Raw genomic sequence first — 17,716 nt, 5'->3', positions numbered from 1 at the left:
GGGAGTGGGAGAGGAAGAAGCAGGCTCATAGTGGAGGAGCCTGATGTGGGGCTCGATCCCAGAACGCCGGGATCACGCCCTGAGCCGAAGGCAGACGCTTAACCGCTGTGCCACCCAGGCGCCCCTAAATTTGAAGTCTCCACAGGAAAAGCATTTTAAAGTGCTATTTGGGGAAATTACTTCAAATACCCTTTGTTTCTGTCTCTAGTTCTTTTATGTTTAAAAATATGATAATAGCTAATGGATGAAAATTGTAGCTTAGTTTAAGATTCCCAGCCACGTACTGTGATCTCCCTCATCTCTCTTTGATCATTGAGAATGGCAAATCTAGTTAAATTAAACTCATTTCATTTGTTTGACTTAACCTTTCTTCTTTGATATATAGACCTGTTTATATACTTAAATATCTTCTTCAATTTGGATTCAAGATGAGGCTTGAAGTATTGCATTTTGACTGTAACTATGAATTCATGCAATTTAAAAAAATCTGTGTTATAAACATTATTACTTGAACACTTTTCTCTAGGCTCATGTGAGGGTTTGTATTTGATTTCCTTTCAGATTTAATGGATTATTGTCCAGGAAACCACAAGCTTGGAAAAAAAATACGAAGCCGAAGTTCAGGGTTTATGATGAACTGTGTGTGTGTGTTTTCTTTTTCCAGACTACCCTATTTTGCTATGAAGATGTATCCATACAAAGAAAAGCTGCCTTGTCAATGAGAAAAGTCCTTAATGGGCTGCCCTTTGGCTTGTGGAGGGCCAAAACTGAAATCCAACAGGTTACTTTTAATTAGTTAAGATGTCATTTCTAAAAAAAAAAAAAAAAAAAGCGAAACAAAGTCATAATTCTGGTAGATGGTTTCCTTCAATCAGGATTTGGGAAAAGCTGGCAGGACCCAATGCTGTCAAGCTTTAATGACTTCTCGAGCCTGAGTGACAAGACATTTCATTATAAGTAGGTCAAGGTCAGTTTGTCACTCCGTAGCAGCACGAATATATGCTACAATCCCTAGAACATATATCAGAATGAAATCAGAAAAGCTAAGGAGAAAGGATTAATGTTATAAATACATTTCTGTTTCCCCGTCAACAATTTATAAAATCGGCAAAAGTAGTGTTGTAAACTGAAAAATATAAAGCAAAATAATAAGATATTCACAATTTATATATTTCTACAAATGCTATTTAAACAAATCATTAAATTGACAAACTCAGGTAATGTACACATTATTTTAGTTTCTCAACTGTGGAAGACATCTTAATAAGGTTATAGGTTATCAGTAAATTTTATTATTTTTGTCAATGAATATATTTATTAAGGAAGAGAGTTTAAAACTGTGGGGTTTCGAATTGTTGATTAAAAAACAGCTAGTTTGTTTTTCTTGATATAGTAATTTTATTGCTAGAGTAGTTTTCATGGCTATGGGAGATATGTTTTTCTCCTGGAATTCGCTACCCACTTTTTTGTCCCTACGAAATTTCTCTTGACTGAAGACCAGGAAGGAAATAATTTAAGTCATCTTTATCTTACTGTTCCTCAAAACTACCCCTCAAGCTCATTCTTGTTCAGCTTTGTTTTCTTCTAAGAATTTTTTTAGCAACTACAGGAAATAATATCAACTAACAAAAATAAACTGTTGTAATAAAATGTATATATACATAAAAATACACACACATTAAATACACCTATATGTAATAGTCCAAGAAAGCCAAAATAGAAATAAAGGTAAATCCACGTGGACCTCATTCAGTTTTTGACTTAATACCTGCAGTGACATTGCTTTATTTTCGGCTTCTTCTTGTAGCTTTTTTAATTTATAAAAAAGTAAATGTAATTTATAGTCTCTCAGGAAAACAGGATGTTGAAAGAAAAGTAATGATCCACAATCACACTACTGTGAATATTTTGTTGTATTTCTGTCTAGTATTTCTCAGACACTTCCATGGAATCTTTGAAAATCCCTCCTTGGTGACAGTCTTATAGGTAAATTCAGCTTTCTACAACAATTCACAGAATTGAGTTTGTGTTATTTGGGTTTGAGGTGTGCTATAGTCCAAACAGTATTAAGAGATGAAATATTCAAATTGCATTGGTTTTAGTTGTGAGCTAATAAATAGTGTATCCCCACTGATTTTATTCCTAGCTTTAGACCAACACCGTCTGTGCTTAATTCACAGGCACCCAGTGCATTATTTGGGCACACTATTGAAGAAATGCTTACCCCAAATAAAATATTTAGATGTCTCCTAAGAGAATCCTTCTGTCCTTTCCTTTGCCAGTAGGAAGTTTACTTTCAATCCTAACTGGGGGAGCTCAGGGACTCCTAAGCTTCACCATCATAAACATAGCTACATCTAATTCATCTTATTTAAAAAAAAAGTTACTTTATGTCAACACAGATTAGTGACCTACAGTTGAATGTAACATGCTCTTTTATTGCAAAATAATCTGGTATGATAATAATAAATGATGTGGTTGATACATTATATTATGCTAGTTTCAGGTGTACAACATAGTAACTTTTGGTTGCTCTCTTTAAAGACAGTCACTGATTCGTTTAAAGCACCAATGTGCCCTGAGCAGTTGTAAGCGCTTTACAAATATTGATTAATCTTTCTGAAAACACTGTGGTAATTATTATTATATCATGAAATACATGATATGTATACATATATGATGAAAATGGAAGTAATGTGCTATGTTTATCAGTCACTTTCATCCTTTCTAAGTTTGGAATTGACTGTATAATCCCAGGACCACCCAAACATTAATATTAACTACTAGAGAGAAAACGAGGGAAACATACAAGTTTATTTCTTAGACTCAATAGCAAAAAGAAATGAAAGAACAAATACATAGAGACACTGGCTTTTGAGATTTTATCTAAAACTCTTCAACAGCTTTTTATATGAAGTCAAATTCAGTCTTAATTTATATGATGTTCACTATTGGAATGAAATTTTTTTTTTTTTTTAGATTTTATTTATTCATTTGACAGAGAGAGAGACAGCCAGCAAGAAAGGGAACACAAGCAGGGGGAGTGGGAGAGAAGAAGCAGGCTCCCAGCGGAGGAGCCTGATGTGGGGCTCGATCCCAGAACGCCAGGATCACGCCCTGAGCCGAAGGCAGACGCTTAAAGACTGAGCCACCCAGGCGCTCCTGGAATGAATTTTTATTTCTTGTTTCATAGCTGTTCATTTTTTGTTGTAGGATATTTTTAAATTTCAAACCATATTTTATCCAGGTTATTAACTATCGATGTGCCTTGAGATCAGCACATTTATTTATAATTTAAAGATGTTTATACTCTTATTTGATATTTCTTTCTGAAATTGGATTTAAGAATCTATAGATATTCAGGGGCGCCTTGGTGGCTCAGTCATTAAATGTCTGCCTTCGGCTCAGGGTGTGATCCGAGAGTCCTGGGATCCAGCCCCGCATTGGGCTCCTCTGCTGGGAGCCTGCTTCTCCCTCTCCCACTCCCCCTGCTTGTGTTCCCTCTCTCGCTGGCTGTCTCTCTCTCTGTCAAATAAATAAATAAAATCTTAAAAAGAAAAGAATCTATAGATAATCAAACTGATACGTGGAAGACTATTGGTTCATTTGTCTCCTTCTTTGTCTTTTTTTTTTTTTTAAGTATAATTCAACAGGGTTTATTTATAAAGAGATTATTTACAAAAATGTGAGCTGGAGGCAAAGGAACCAGAAGGGACGGTGCGGGGTTAGTAACAGAGGAGGTGTCCAAACAGAAGAGTGGTAAAGCAAGGCAAAGCTGGCTTTTGCTTTCTCACCATGTAGGAATCCTGTGCTGGCCTGCAGCGAAGGAGCCAAACCTCACTCTTTTCCACCAGTTGATCTCCTGTAGGAGCTCTTCATCAACCAAACACAAGCCACAGGGCACAAGAATACACAGAAGCTGTCTCAGTACAGAGCATAGCGGAGAAGAACATGGACTAGATCTGACAATCAAATGGAAGGTGTTTGGCACAGGTGGCTTCTTCAGATCATCAGTTAAAATGTTCAATAATGGAGGGCCAGGGAGGATATTCTTTGGCACAACCACCAAAAACCATTCCAGCTACACGTTGACCTATTAAATGGAAAGAGGCCATCGATATAAGACATTTTAACCAGGGAAATTTCTCCACATTCTTAACACATCGATGCCTACTTCTGGTACTGTTTTCAAAGCTGTTTTTACTTGATTTCCTGTACAATGCATTGAGTAAAAAAGACATCTGATTTCTCTTTCCTGAACTAAATTATGTAGAGTAATAGTAGCTATTATTAACTGAGCTTAGATCATTTAAACACCTCAGGGCTAGTAAGGAGCTGTCCCATTTTGTCTGTTTCCAGAACCCATACTCTTAACTACTACACTCACTACTAGAAAATATAACTGTGTATGACATATGAAACATATATGCTGATATATATGTGTATATATATAACATTTGATATACGATATATAGAAACTACATGCTTAATATGTTCTTCTCATCTTGGTGTTCGTTCCATTTTTTTAAAGATTTTTTTCAAATTTATTCATTTTTCAGAGAGAGCACAAGCAGGGGGAGCAGCAGGCAGGGGGAGAAGCAGGAAGCCCGATGCAGAACTCGATCCCAGGACCCTGGGATCATGACCTGAGTTGAAGGCAGTTGCTAAACTGAGCCACCCAGGCATCCCTCTTAGTTCCATTTTTGCAAGAAGAACATCAGATCTTCATTTCATTTTCCTAAGGAGAAAACCCCTGCCCCACCTTTTTCTAGAACTACTAGAATCTATAACCCCTTCAAAATACACACAATACACTCACCCAAAACGTAAAACGATGATCTCATTTGTGGCTGAATATTTTGAACCTGATGTCACAATTAAAGTCTGTCTCTAACAAAGCTGCAGCTCTTCATTAGCTGTGATAGTCTAGAACTTGACATCCACGAGCTGATATTCTTTGGAGGTAAGACCCGCTCTTATAGTTCGCCTTCAAATCAAGTGAACAGTCCTCAAATAACCCAACGATCATTTCAACCAAGCATAATAAGGTGGAGGAGAATACAAAGACAACCTAGAACAGCTTCTTAGTTTTTCTGTTCAATTTGACGCTATTGATGATTAGACTTAAGTTATATTTTGTTGTCCTGTAATCGATGAGACTTAGTCATTTCAGGCCAAGCCAGACAGAGTCTAACATCATACTAAAATTACAGCTACATGATGGGGCTGTGTGTGTGTGAATGTGTATTACCCTCTGGTGCTGGCCTCTGGGTGCAGTGATATATACAAACAAAAGGTAATCAAGAAACCTATGTTTTCATAACTTTCATATATTGAAAAAAAGGAATCCCTGAATTTTGTAGTATATTGTAGATTCATTCACTTAGTTTCACAAATGATGGACAACATCCCCAATACATACCCACCTATACACACACACATATGTTGTGTTATTTCCCAGAAAAGGAATTTAAGCATATACTTTCATATATGCTTACTAGAATACTAGAATAGAAGTCAGCAAATAAAATGTCTATGAATTGATATACAAAGTCTTGCCAACCATCCACCAGACTTTTATTAGAGTTTTGGACACATATATTCAGTGCACAAATGCCATAGAAAAATCTCAGTGGTTTAGAAGATTCATCAAAATAAATGTAACAGAAATTATTTCATTTAGCCTTAAAAATATAGGGCTATGAAGTTTAATAATGATTTTATATTGTTAAAAACCCCACATCTTTTTTGAAACATAATAGCAATAGATATTAATTGCCTTAGGCACTTCAAAAACATCTTTTCCCACATGCTATTATTATTTTTTTAATTATCCCATATAGTTCAGTTTATTAAGTAACACTTCTTAAATTATACAGAATCAAAATTCCTTTGATTCAGACAGCTGTCATCATAAAAACCTGACTGTAACGCTCAACGTGGGTTAGCCTCTGACTGCAAGGAATGCCCTACTTATATTTAAACTTAATGAACTGTCATCTTTACTAGGTAGCCAATCCGAAGACATGATATGCTGAAGCAGTAATCAGAATCTTCTCTTCCCCAGGGAGATGGGTTTTGCCCTCGTGATGGTTAATTTTATGTGTTAACTTGGCTAGACTATGGTGCCCCTCCCCTTTTTTTTTTGGTCAAACACCACTCTAGGTATTTGCTGTGAAGGTATTTTTAATATGTGATTAACATTTAAATCAGTAGACTTTGGGTAAACGAGATTACCTTCCAAAATGTGCGTGGGTTGAGGGTCCTAAGAGAAAAGACTAAGGTCCCTGGAAGAAGAAGAAATTCTGCCTCTAGAGAAGCAAGAACTTTTCCCTGGGTCTCCAGCCTGTGATTTTGGACTGGCCAGCCCACACAAACACATGAGCCAATTCCTCAAGATAAATCCTTCTCCGTATGTATATATAGTTCTGTTTCGTTGGCGAACCATGACTAATATGATCTTTATGTTACTAAAATACTAAAAACCTACTTGGGTACTCAGATTCAGAAAACTGGGGTTGGTACTTCTAATGGGGCCTTCAGGAAATGTTTTCACGTGATGGCCTAAATGACAGCTGAGCACAATTTTTGGTGCTGCCAGGCTGCATTCTGGGGAAAAAAAAAATTATGTGACGACCTTTAATTTCTCTGAGCCGTAATTATACCAAGTGTAAAATAACTGAGTTGAGATGCTAAAAATGAAATAAAGGGCCATGATCAAAACTCCTGTTTTCCCACTAGATAATCAACAAAGTAAAATTATTTTACATTATTTTGTTTGGAAAATGCAAATTTTAAATTAATAGACACAAATAATTTACAAATTTTTAGCACATATTAACATAAAAAACAATCTTTGTAATTCTCTCTTTTGTATGGTCAATATGGCATCATAAAACTTTTGTGTCAGGGATGTGACAGAATAAGAAGTAATAGCTTAGATATTGAAATATGGAAAAATACCATTAAGGTACATGTATGTTTTTCATAAAAACTAGCAGTGATGGAAACAACTAAAAGGTACACTCCTGATTTTAATGAAACATGCATATCCATTTGGTTTTTAGGCACTGTTTTACATGTCATTTTGGCTAGTAAGTTAGCCCTTGCTATAACTATAATACAGAAGTTTTACAGTGTTATATTCTTCAGTAAAATAAATGGGTAAATCAGATCTTCTGAAGTCAAATGTATTTCAGTTTTTGACAAAAACATGAAGGCTGGGGTTTTCCATTCTAAAAAACATATATTCCTCTTTCCACTTTGATCTTGCTGCTTGAAAGGCATAGTTGTACAATCATTTCAAGAATTTTTCTTTCAAAGAGTGTTAACAAACAAATTTTTATAAAACATTAAAAGTAAGTCCCCAGATGTTTCTCTGGAGCATTTAATTTTCTCATTTTAATGTTGTGCAGTCATTTATTTTGAGCTGTGAATGACAATGAGAGATGGCTTGTCACAATCGGTTGTCTATTGCATCTGAAATATGAAATAAAATTAACTAAGAAGATTGTCTTTAATGAAATTTTCAGGAAAAGCAAGATAGGTTTCATTAGTTGTTTCCCAGTTGAATTTTTTTGTGTGAAGTACTCTAGTTCATAGATTCTCGTGGTTTTTGGAATAAACAAAATTAAAATAAAACAACAAATGGACTTTCTAATTCTCTTCAACACCATTGTAAGTTAAGCGTCTCTATTTGTACTTGTCTACTTTTATATTACTTTTTAAATTTTTGTTTAATTTTCCTTTTGTTAGTTACATTCGATTTTGAGCCTGGTCCACTGCTAGGTTAAATTCTCCATATAACATTTTAAGCTTTATGTTCATATATTTTATATACAATATTGATAGACTCAGCTCATCATTTTTGTTTCTGAATCTCATATGAATTCTTGTGTTTGCATCCCATCTAGAATCTTGTGAACTGAAAATGTGATAACCTTTACCTATAAGGCTTCCCCAAATTACTGATAACACAAATAATTGGCTTCATGGTATATTTCTCAAGATATGCTTTCATATATGCTATCATCAACTACTAAATACTTTAGAATTTGCATGACTCAATTTTCATGTAGTCCTTAAACCCCAAGTTTTTCACGGATAGCTTTGATGAAAATTAAATACCATGTTTTAGCATTCCCTGCCCAGCAGGCATTTGCCACAATAATTTTTTTCTCAAAGAAACTATCATTTTACATTATTTTTTCCTTCATAATGTTTCCAAGGGTTCCACATTATTATTTTTTATCAAGACCATATGTCTAGATTTATAATATTTAATTTTTCATGTCTGTAAATTTTGGAAGTATTTGGCCACTGTCATCTTCAAGCCCTCTTTTTTTTTTTTTTTCAACATTTACCATGTTTTAAGCTTCACCCACATTTCTTACAAATAACAATCTTGCTCAGAAAGTTAGAATTATTTCAAGAACTCAAGGGCTCCTGTTTCTATCTCCTTTCAAATCCACTGCCCAATGAAATTATAAGATCAATTATGCCATTGAAATAGGAACTCAGAATGAACATTCCCTTTAGCTTGCTTGTGTAGTCCCTACAGCCCAGGTCCTCATATGTCCCTAACAGGTCATCATTAAAAAACTGACAATATTGAAAAACTGCATAGGCACATACCAATATTTAACTTTGGAAATTTGATTTTCATCATTTTTACATGTAAACAAAGTTCCCCTAATTTCTCTCACACCCTTGAGAGTAATCAACCTCTCTGTATTAATTTTTTACATGTTTACTTCACATGGCAAGTCAAAGGAGTCAAATGTCTTTTGAGGGCAGACACAATGACTCGTTCATGCACCTTCATCACGAGCACAGTGGGAGAAAAAAACAGTTGCTCTCGCTTTATTGTCTACTTATATTATTGACTCTATCATCCGGATAAGCTGAATTATTTCTAAGTTAATAGCTTTCCTTTTTAAAAAAGTCTAAAATAAAATGTCATAAATTATAAAATTCAAACTCTTTAACATTAATATTAAATTACCTGCCAGAATCAGCAGCCTATTAGCTTTATTTTTCTTCAAGTAATTTTATGGTTGATACCATTTCTGAAAGTCAATGACAGTCTTTTTATATATAGTTTTTAGGGTTACCTATTTCTCTTGTAATTACATACATGCATTTTTAAAATTCCAGAGCATTTGATAACATCCACATGGCGACATAAATTGACCCAAATATGTTCTTTCTTTTCCATATTATTGCAATTATTTGCAATTGCATAGTGAGATATATTATTTCAGAGATTTTAACTGGTTCATTTAAAAGAAGGCAGCACATTTTAAGTGGATTAATAATATTAGTGTCTGTGGACAAGATATATTTAACCTTTGTATATTAAGCTTCTCTGATATATTTATTCAGTTTATAAAAAGAAATTTATTGGCTTAGTTGAATATATGTGATGTTAAAAATACTGTGAAGTATTAGTAAGTGATATCTGCCACCTTTTTATTGATCTTGATATTAAGTGCTTACCCCTGGAGGCATCTATTGATGTAAGGGCCATGTAGGCACGCCTTTTATTTCATTATTTGCTTTTGGGATATACTTTATTAAGAAAGTAAATTAGATATATAAAATATTTTGGAAACTTTATAATAATATATATATAAATATAAAACTTGTACTAAAGTTCATTTATTGACTATTATTACTACATAGCTTTCAGCTCACTTACATGGTAATACTTAATATTTTTTAGTAAAAGTTTTGTCAAAAAATTAACAATTTTGTCAAATTAAAAAAAAAAACACAAAACATATTCCAAAACAAAGAGTTTAGTGCCAATATATTTATTGAGAAGTGCCCACCATTACTTTACTAATTTTATTCTACTGCATACAGTTAGAGGCACCTATTGACACAAAGGATATTGAGGTTGTTATGAGGACACATAGTTTTTTTTCGTTCTATATGATTCATGGTTTAAAATTTTTTAATGTTAGATCTTGAAGTTCATAGTTACTGTTCATTGTCATAATTTATTTGTACCATTCCTGATTTTTGCAAGCATTTTGACTGAGAAAATGGGCACTGAGAAAGTGGGCACACCATATATTTTTTCTCTAAATATAACCAAAATTGGAAGCATTCAGTATTTCACCTTATAACAGAAACACAAAAAAGCTAACATTGAAGGGAAATAAATGAGTCTGACATATTAAATTTTAAAGATGTATTTGAAAACTTACATAGGACATAATGCATCGGACACTTCAATTAATTGAAAAAAAACTATGAGCATTTGAGGTACATTTTCTCAAGTAAAAAATGTGGTATCACAATTTATTAAATCACTTTTTCAATAATGTCAACTATATCATTGGTTTGTTTCATTCCATTCTCTTTCTTTTAATGAATACATTTAATAACATAACTAATGCTTATCCTGATGTTCCAGAATCCTAGACACACTACGCCTTACTCGTTCACACATTTGCTTGCTCATCAAGATTTACATTATGGTTGAAGAAGAAGAAGAAAACATTTTTCTATTTATCGTAAGTTGGTAGAAGGCAAGTAAATGTAAGGGGAACTCAGTAAACAAATTTGGAAGAGCAGTATAACTAGTTGCATCAGTTGAGAATTGCTGATTCCTTAGAGCAGGAAAGTAGGAGGAAAATTTGGAAAATCAGGCACTGTTGGTAGTGGCCACATGTTTAAAAAAAAAAAGAAAAGGAAAACCTATTGGAAGTGATTTTCTCTTTTGGGAGCCTTAGAATAAAAACAATGGTTTGTATATACCATTTGTCTAAAGCAAGTGCTCTATCAGAAAGATTTTTAGTATTAAGCAAATTAAATTAATTTGGACAAAATGATTCTGCAGATCCAAAGATAATTAATGTTTAAATGATTATAAACCATACATAACCTGGGCAAGTAAAATGTTTTAATTGAAATAACTAGATCATTGAGGCATCGGCCAGTTTTACCTGTGTCAACCAAATAAATGCAGTGATGCTGCCTTTCATTCTCTATGTGTGTTGTCTCTTCATGTGGCTCTGTATGCAGCATGCTCGTATATGTACATACTAACAGACTAAGTAAACAATGAGTCTCAAACTATCATGAACAAATATCAAATATAACTTGAGAATATTAAAAAGGAAACAAAATTCTGGCAAAAATAATACTTACATTTTCCTTCTAAGCTCAGCAAGTCAGTGATGGAACTCAGGGATCTGAACTATAAACTAAGGATCAGTGTTTCAATGGTTATTAAAATATATTTTGAGAGGCACTGTTTTAAACAGTGAAAATATCCCTGCCTTAATGTGCATTGTGATTAAATGGTGGGCTGAAAGTGTGGGCATTTTTATTTTTCCAAATGATTTTTATTTATTCTCGGTATATTTTTTGATCATCTTGAATACATTCATGCATTTTTTTTTCTTCCATCCATTTGTTCATCATATAGCTATTGAGTATTTACCATATTGAAGTAATTGTGCAAAGTACTGGAAATAAAACGGAGGACAATACAGATAATATGTTTTAGTTATTTAATGTTTATAAAAAAAAATCCCTTCAAAATTCAGTGTCTTTAAAAACCAATTTTATGGGGCGCCTGGGTGGCTCAGTCGTTAAGTGTCTGCCTCCAGCTCAGGGCGTGATACCAGGAATCTGGGATCGAGCCCCGCATCAAGATTCCTGCTCCGGGAGCCTGTTTCTTCCTCTCCCACTCCCCCTGCTTGTGTTCCCTTGCTAGCTGTCTCTCTCTCTGTCAAATAAATAAATAAAATCTTTAAAAGAAAATAAAATAAAAACCAATTTTATTATCTTTCACAATTTTGTGCACCATCTGGATACAGCTGGAACTTCGTTTTATGCAATGTCTTGCTGGGGATGAAGCCATCTTCTCCAGGGCTTCGATGGGCTAGTGTAATACTCAGCTCAGGCTGCCATAACAAAATATCGTAGACTGGGTGGCTTAAACAATGGAAATTTATTTTCCATTAGTCTTTGAAATGGGAAGTCTGTGATTGGGGTACCAGCCTGGTCAGGATCTGGGAAGGACTCTCTTCCTGGAATGTAGATAGCCATTTTCATACTGTATCCTTGTAACAGCCCTCTAACCAGTCTCAAGGATCAAGTTGCTTCAAGCTTCTGAACTCCCTTGCTTGTCAGCCTGAGTTCCTTGATCTATAGCAGAACTAACCTACTTTCCTTGAGATTTGTAGACCACTGGGTTTGAGGAGAGAAGGACCAGACTTTCCCATAAGATAAGGTCTGATCACATTTCAAAACAGTTGCAGCTGATGCCAGCAAGTCTATTCAGGGTCATGACAACATACAGTTAACTGCCTGGGCACCAACTTCTGCACATAGCACCTCCAACTCCAATTTCCATGCCTTTCCCTTTAAAACTCTCCAGCTTCGCCTGGACAGGCAAGATAGTCTTTAGGAAGTGAGTCCACTTCCTGGGGAGGAAGTGAGTTCCCAGGTTGCTGGCTTTCTGAATAGAGCAAGCTTTCCTTTCCCACCATTACTTGTCTCTCAGGTATTGATTTTTGAGTGGCCAGCGGCCAAACTGGAGTTCAGATTGGATTCTCTGTCTGGTAACATCCTCATACGACAGTGAAAGAGAGAAAGCTATCTCTCTTCCTTTTCTTATAAGGTCACGGTCCTATCAAATTAGGGGCCCATTCTTATGACCTAATTTAACGTCAATCACATCTTAAAGACCCTATCATCAGATACAGCCAGATTGGGGGCTAAGGCTTCAAATATGAATTTGGTGGGGGGGACAAAATTCAGTTCACAGCAGCAGGTATGTCTAAAATGGCTTATTTACATATGTGACACATTATTGAGGATAACTGGAAATCTGATCATCTGGAATACTGGGAAGACTGAGCTTCTCTATTTCTCTGTGTGGTCTCAGGGCTTTTCCCTCTTCATACAGCATTTCCACATGGTCTATCCACCATAGAAAGGGTAGAAAGTCCTTTACATATTAGGTCAGAGCTACCAAAATAAAAAACAAACCACTATTAGGTCTTCTTAAGGTTTATGACTGCAACTGGCACAGCATCCCTTCCATTGTATTTTATATTTTTAATTGAATCATAGGGCCGGTCAAGTTCAATGTTGTAGAGAAATATACAGGGTCATAAACACCAGGAGGCAATGTTAATTGGAGCCATAAAAATCATGTTTTTTAAATATATATTTTATATATTTTTAAACATACTGTATCCAGTTAAATTAATTATGTGGTATCTTTAGTGATTTGAAAGAAAATGGCATTGTGATGAATAAAGTAAGCAGAGTCCCACTGCGAATAGTTGGATAGGGACAACTTTAAGAGGAAATAGTGTTTAAACTAAGACACAAGGATAAGAAGGACTAATCATATCAGGACCAGGTACAAGATTATTCTAGACAGAGGAATGAGTAAGCACCAGTTTCCTACAGTGAGAAATAATTATTTGTTTGATACAATGTGTAAGGCCCTGAATATCCAGTACAGACAGGAAAGACTAGCTTCTGAACTCATGGAGTTTAAATCTAGTGGCTGTAACAGACATTAAACAATTAATTATACAATTAGTGTTTTAATAACATTTACAAGACGATTAGGTGCTGTTAGAGTGCATATTTAAGTAGTACCTGACTTAGTCTGAGGAATGTAATCAACAAGCGACGAGGAACATCAGCTGCAATTTCAAAAGCCTAAGAGAGCTGGATGAAAGAGTGTTCATGAATTCCAAAGATTTCAGGCAATTCATTTGGCAACAAAATTTAATCTGAAATGATGTGAAGCTATTTATATATAGCCTTTATTCATCTCAGTTAGTGTGAATATTTACACATATTACTGGAAAATTACCGTTTTGAATATGTATATTGACTCAGACTCTGCTGGGAGTGTTACATAAATTAAAATCAGAAAGCTCCTAAATTCAAAAGAAACACATATAACCTTAAGGTTTTCAGATAATGAGATATAAACTTATATTTGGAGGTTTTCCAGATAGAGCCATTTAATGATATGCTAGGGCTGAACCAGGAGGAAAAGTGCTGCATATAAGAAACAATGAGGGGAGCCTGGGTGGCTCTGTGGGTTCAGTGTCCACTCTTGGGGCTCATGTCATGATCTCAGGGTCATGAGATCAAGCCCCACGTCCCACTCTGCGTTCAGCAAGGAGTCTGCTTGTCCCTCTCCCTCCCCCTCTGTCCCTCCCCATGTTCACATGAGCTGAGGGCATATTCTCTCTCTCAAACAAATAAATAAATAAATAAAAATCTTTAATAAGAGAAATTAAAGAATGGGCAAAACAATCATGAAGAAGAATAATAAAGTTGAAGGATTCACACTTCTCCATTTCAAAATTACAACAAAGATGCAAGCATCAAGACAATATGATACTGGCATAAGGGAGAAATACAGATCAATAGGAGGGAATTGACGGTCTAGAGATACATTACTTATAGTCAATTGCTTTTTGACAAGATTCCAAGACAATTTAATGAAACTTTTTGACAAGTGATGTTGGGACAACTGGATATTAATATGCAAAGGAATGAAGTTGACACTTCCCCCTATACCATATGTGAAAATTAACCCACAGTGAAGCATAAATCTAAATATAAGGGCTAAAGCTATAAAACTCTTATAAGAAAACATAGGAGTAAATATCTGCGACATCAATTAGGCAAGCCTTCTTAGATATGGTACCAACAGCAAAAATAACAAAAGAAAAAAAAAAGATAAACTGAACTTAACCAAATTGAAAACTTTTGTGTTTCAAAGGGTATAATCAAGAAAGTAAAAAGCTTAAAAAATGGGAGAGACTATTTGCAAACATATGATGGGGGACTCATATCTAGAATACATGGAGACCTCTTACAACTCAATAATAAAAATATAAGCTGCCTAATTAAAAAAATTTGCCAAGTATCTAAGTACACATTTCTCCATAGAAGATACATGAATGGCCAATGAGCACATGAAAAGATGCTCAACATCATTATCCACTAGGGGAATGCAAATCAAAACCACAATCAGGTAATAATTCATACCCACTAGAATGGCCATAATCGTAAAGACTAAAAATAACAAGACCTGGCAAGGATGTGGAGAGATGGGAAACTCCGTCATTGCTGACAGGAAAGTAAAATGGTGCAGCCATTTTGGAAAGCAGTTTGGCAGCTCCTCAAAAAGTTAAACATAGAATTATCATATGATCTAGAAATTTTACTCATATATGTATAACCAAAGAATTGAAAATGGATACTCAAACTAGTACATGTATATGTCTATTCACATTATTCACAATAGTCAAAAAGAGGAAACAACCTAAATGGAATCAACAGATGAATAAATAAATAGTGGTATATATATATACAATGAAATATTATTCAGCCATAAAAAGGAATAAAGTATTGATACAAGCGACAACATGAATGAACCTTCAAAACATTATGCCAAGTGAAAGCAGCCATGTTACAAAAGATTACATGTTGAGTGATTCCATTTCTATGAAATGTCCAGAATAGAAAACCCACTGAGACAAAAAGTAGATTAGTTGTTGCCAAACTAGGAGATGGGAATGGGAAGTGACTGTTAATGAGTATGGATATCTTTTTGGGGAGATAAAATGTTCTAAAATTAGATACTGGTATGGTTACATAATCATAAAAATAGTAAAATTGTAAAAATAGTAAAAATACTAAGTTGCACACTCAAAGGGGTGAACTTTATAGTATATTAGTTATATCTCAATAAAGATTTAAAAAAGAAAAAAGCAACACGAGGAATGAAATTTAAAACTGTATATGTTGGTAATTCTAAATAAATACCTGTAAATCATTTTATCAAGACAAAATGGAGACATTTAAAAAACGGGGTGGAGATTTGTCCTTTTAGTGCACACATGCAGAGTTTGGAAACTGTCATCCCCATTTTGAAACAAGAAAAAGCCCAAACAAACTGAAAATCAAAGCCTTTTCTCAGGTCAACCAGGTAACTGCCTTTCAGAAAAAACCAGTACTCTGAAATCTGAAGAGACAAGGACATCCAAAGAGATGCAGAAACTTGGATCTGCTTACTTGGAGTCAAAAGCACTGAATGCATAAACTGGTAAGAGCATTTAAATGGTAATTTTGACAAATCCCTGGAGAAGGAGTGAGGAGATAGCAAGTAACTCCTGGAAGTTTCAAGGAGACTTTTGAGGATTTTTCTTCCAGAAACCTCACAAAATGAGGACTTGAGAAAGATCCTCTCCCAGTCCTGACAGGGAGTGGAAAAGCAACTATTGTGAAGCAAATCCAGATTCTTCTCCATAACAAAAGTCAACTATCCTGGGGAAAGGACTTCACCAGAACAGCTTTTGAAACCTTATCCTAGCTGGTGGAGAGGAGTTCCTCCCCTGTCTAGGCACTCAGCGTTTTCTATCTCACAGAAGTAGGCTGGAAATGATATTGTCCACAAGGAGCCAGACTTTAAGAAAATAGACTGAGAGCAGTAGAGCCAGTGAAAGGATTAGGAGACAGGAAGGGCAATGCTATGCCAGTAGTGAAGAGCATTGCCCTGGGACACGGGCCCATAAAAAGAGACTTAATCATAAGATTATAGAAGGATCCTCCCTTGTGCTCATTCCATTATCACATCAACAAGGCTCCAACCTAATTACAGGGGGTTACAGCTAAAAGAGCTACAAGAGATACTCTCTGAGAGGCAGCACATTTGAAAGCCCCAAAGTCAGAAGAGATAGAAATAAGGACATTAGGGGAATTTGGAGCCTCTGGTACCTACAGCTACAGCAAACATTCAACACTGTCCATGGCCTAGAGGTATTAACACAAATCCACACACTGAAGACCTGTTTGCTTCAGTTTGTCTTACCCAATACAACATTACCAGGTGTGCCAATATGCAAGAAGAAACACAGTCTGAAGGAACAAAGCAATCCTCAGAACCAGACTCAAATATGACACAGTAGTTGCAATTATTATATGTGGGAATTTAAAAGAACTATGATTAGATATTTAGGACGTTAATGGAAAAAGTAGACAACATAGAGATGGTCAGTGTAAGTAGAGAAGTGGAAACTTAAAGAATTAATTGACCTAAAAGTTAACTGTTTTCTTTTGAGAAGAAATAATAGTAACAATGCATTGGGTTACTTGATAAATGAAATAAATTTGAAAATGTCATGAAGAATGGGAGGGAGAAATTAAGAACACTTTTAAAATATCCTCATTATATGTGAAGTGGCATAGTGATATCTGAGGGTGAATTTAGATTATTAAAAAATGTATATTGTAAACTCTAGAACAACCACTGAAAAAAATTGAAAAAGAAGTATAAATGAAATATATGGTAAGAAAGAAAATAAAATAGAACATAAAATGTTCAGTTAAAACTAGAGAAAGCAAAAAAAAATTGGGAGAAAAAAAGAACAAATTCAGTAAACAGAAGATAGAGATTTTATTTCAACTATATCAATAATCATTTTCTAATCTGAATTGAGTGAATGCATTGAGTAAAAGACAAAGATCTTCAGAGTAGATTAAAAAAATCAAGACAACTATAGCGTCCACAAGAAATTCAATTTAAATATTCTCATTCTCCCTCTCTCTCTTAAAAAAGGGGGTGGGGTGGCTCAGTTGGTTAAACAGCTGACTCTTGATTTTGGCTCAGGTCATGATCTCAGGGTCGTGAGATTGAGCCCTGCGTCCAGCTCTG

The sequence above is a fragment of the Ursus maritimus genome, unplaced genomic scaffold (assembly GCF_017311325.1).
Source record: "Ursus maritimus isolate PB19 unplaced genomic scaffold, ASM1731132v1 scaffold_1, whole genome shotgun sequence".
Lineage (NCBI taxonomy): Eukaryota > Metazoa > Chordata > Mammalia > Carnivora > Ursidae > Ursus > Ursus maritimus.
The sequence above is the reverse complement of the archived record's forward strand: the minus strand, read 5'-3'. Positions refer to the sequence as shown.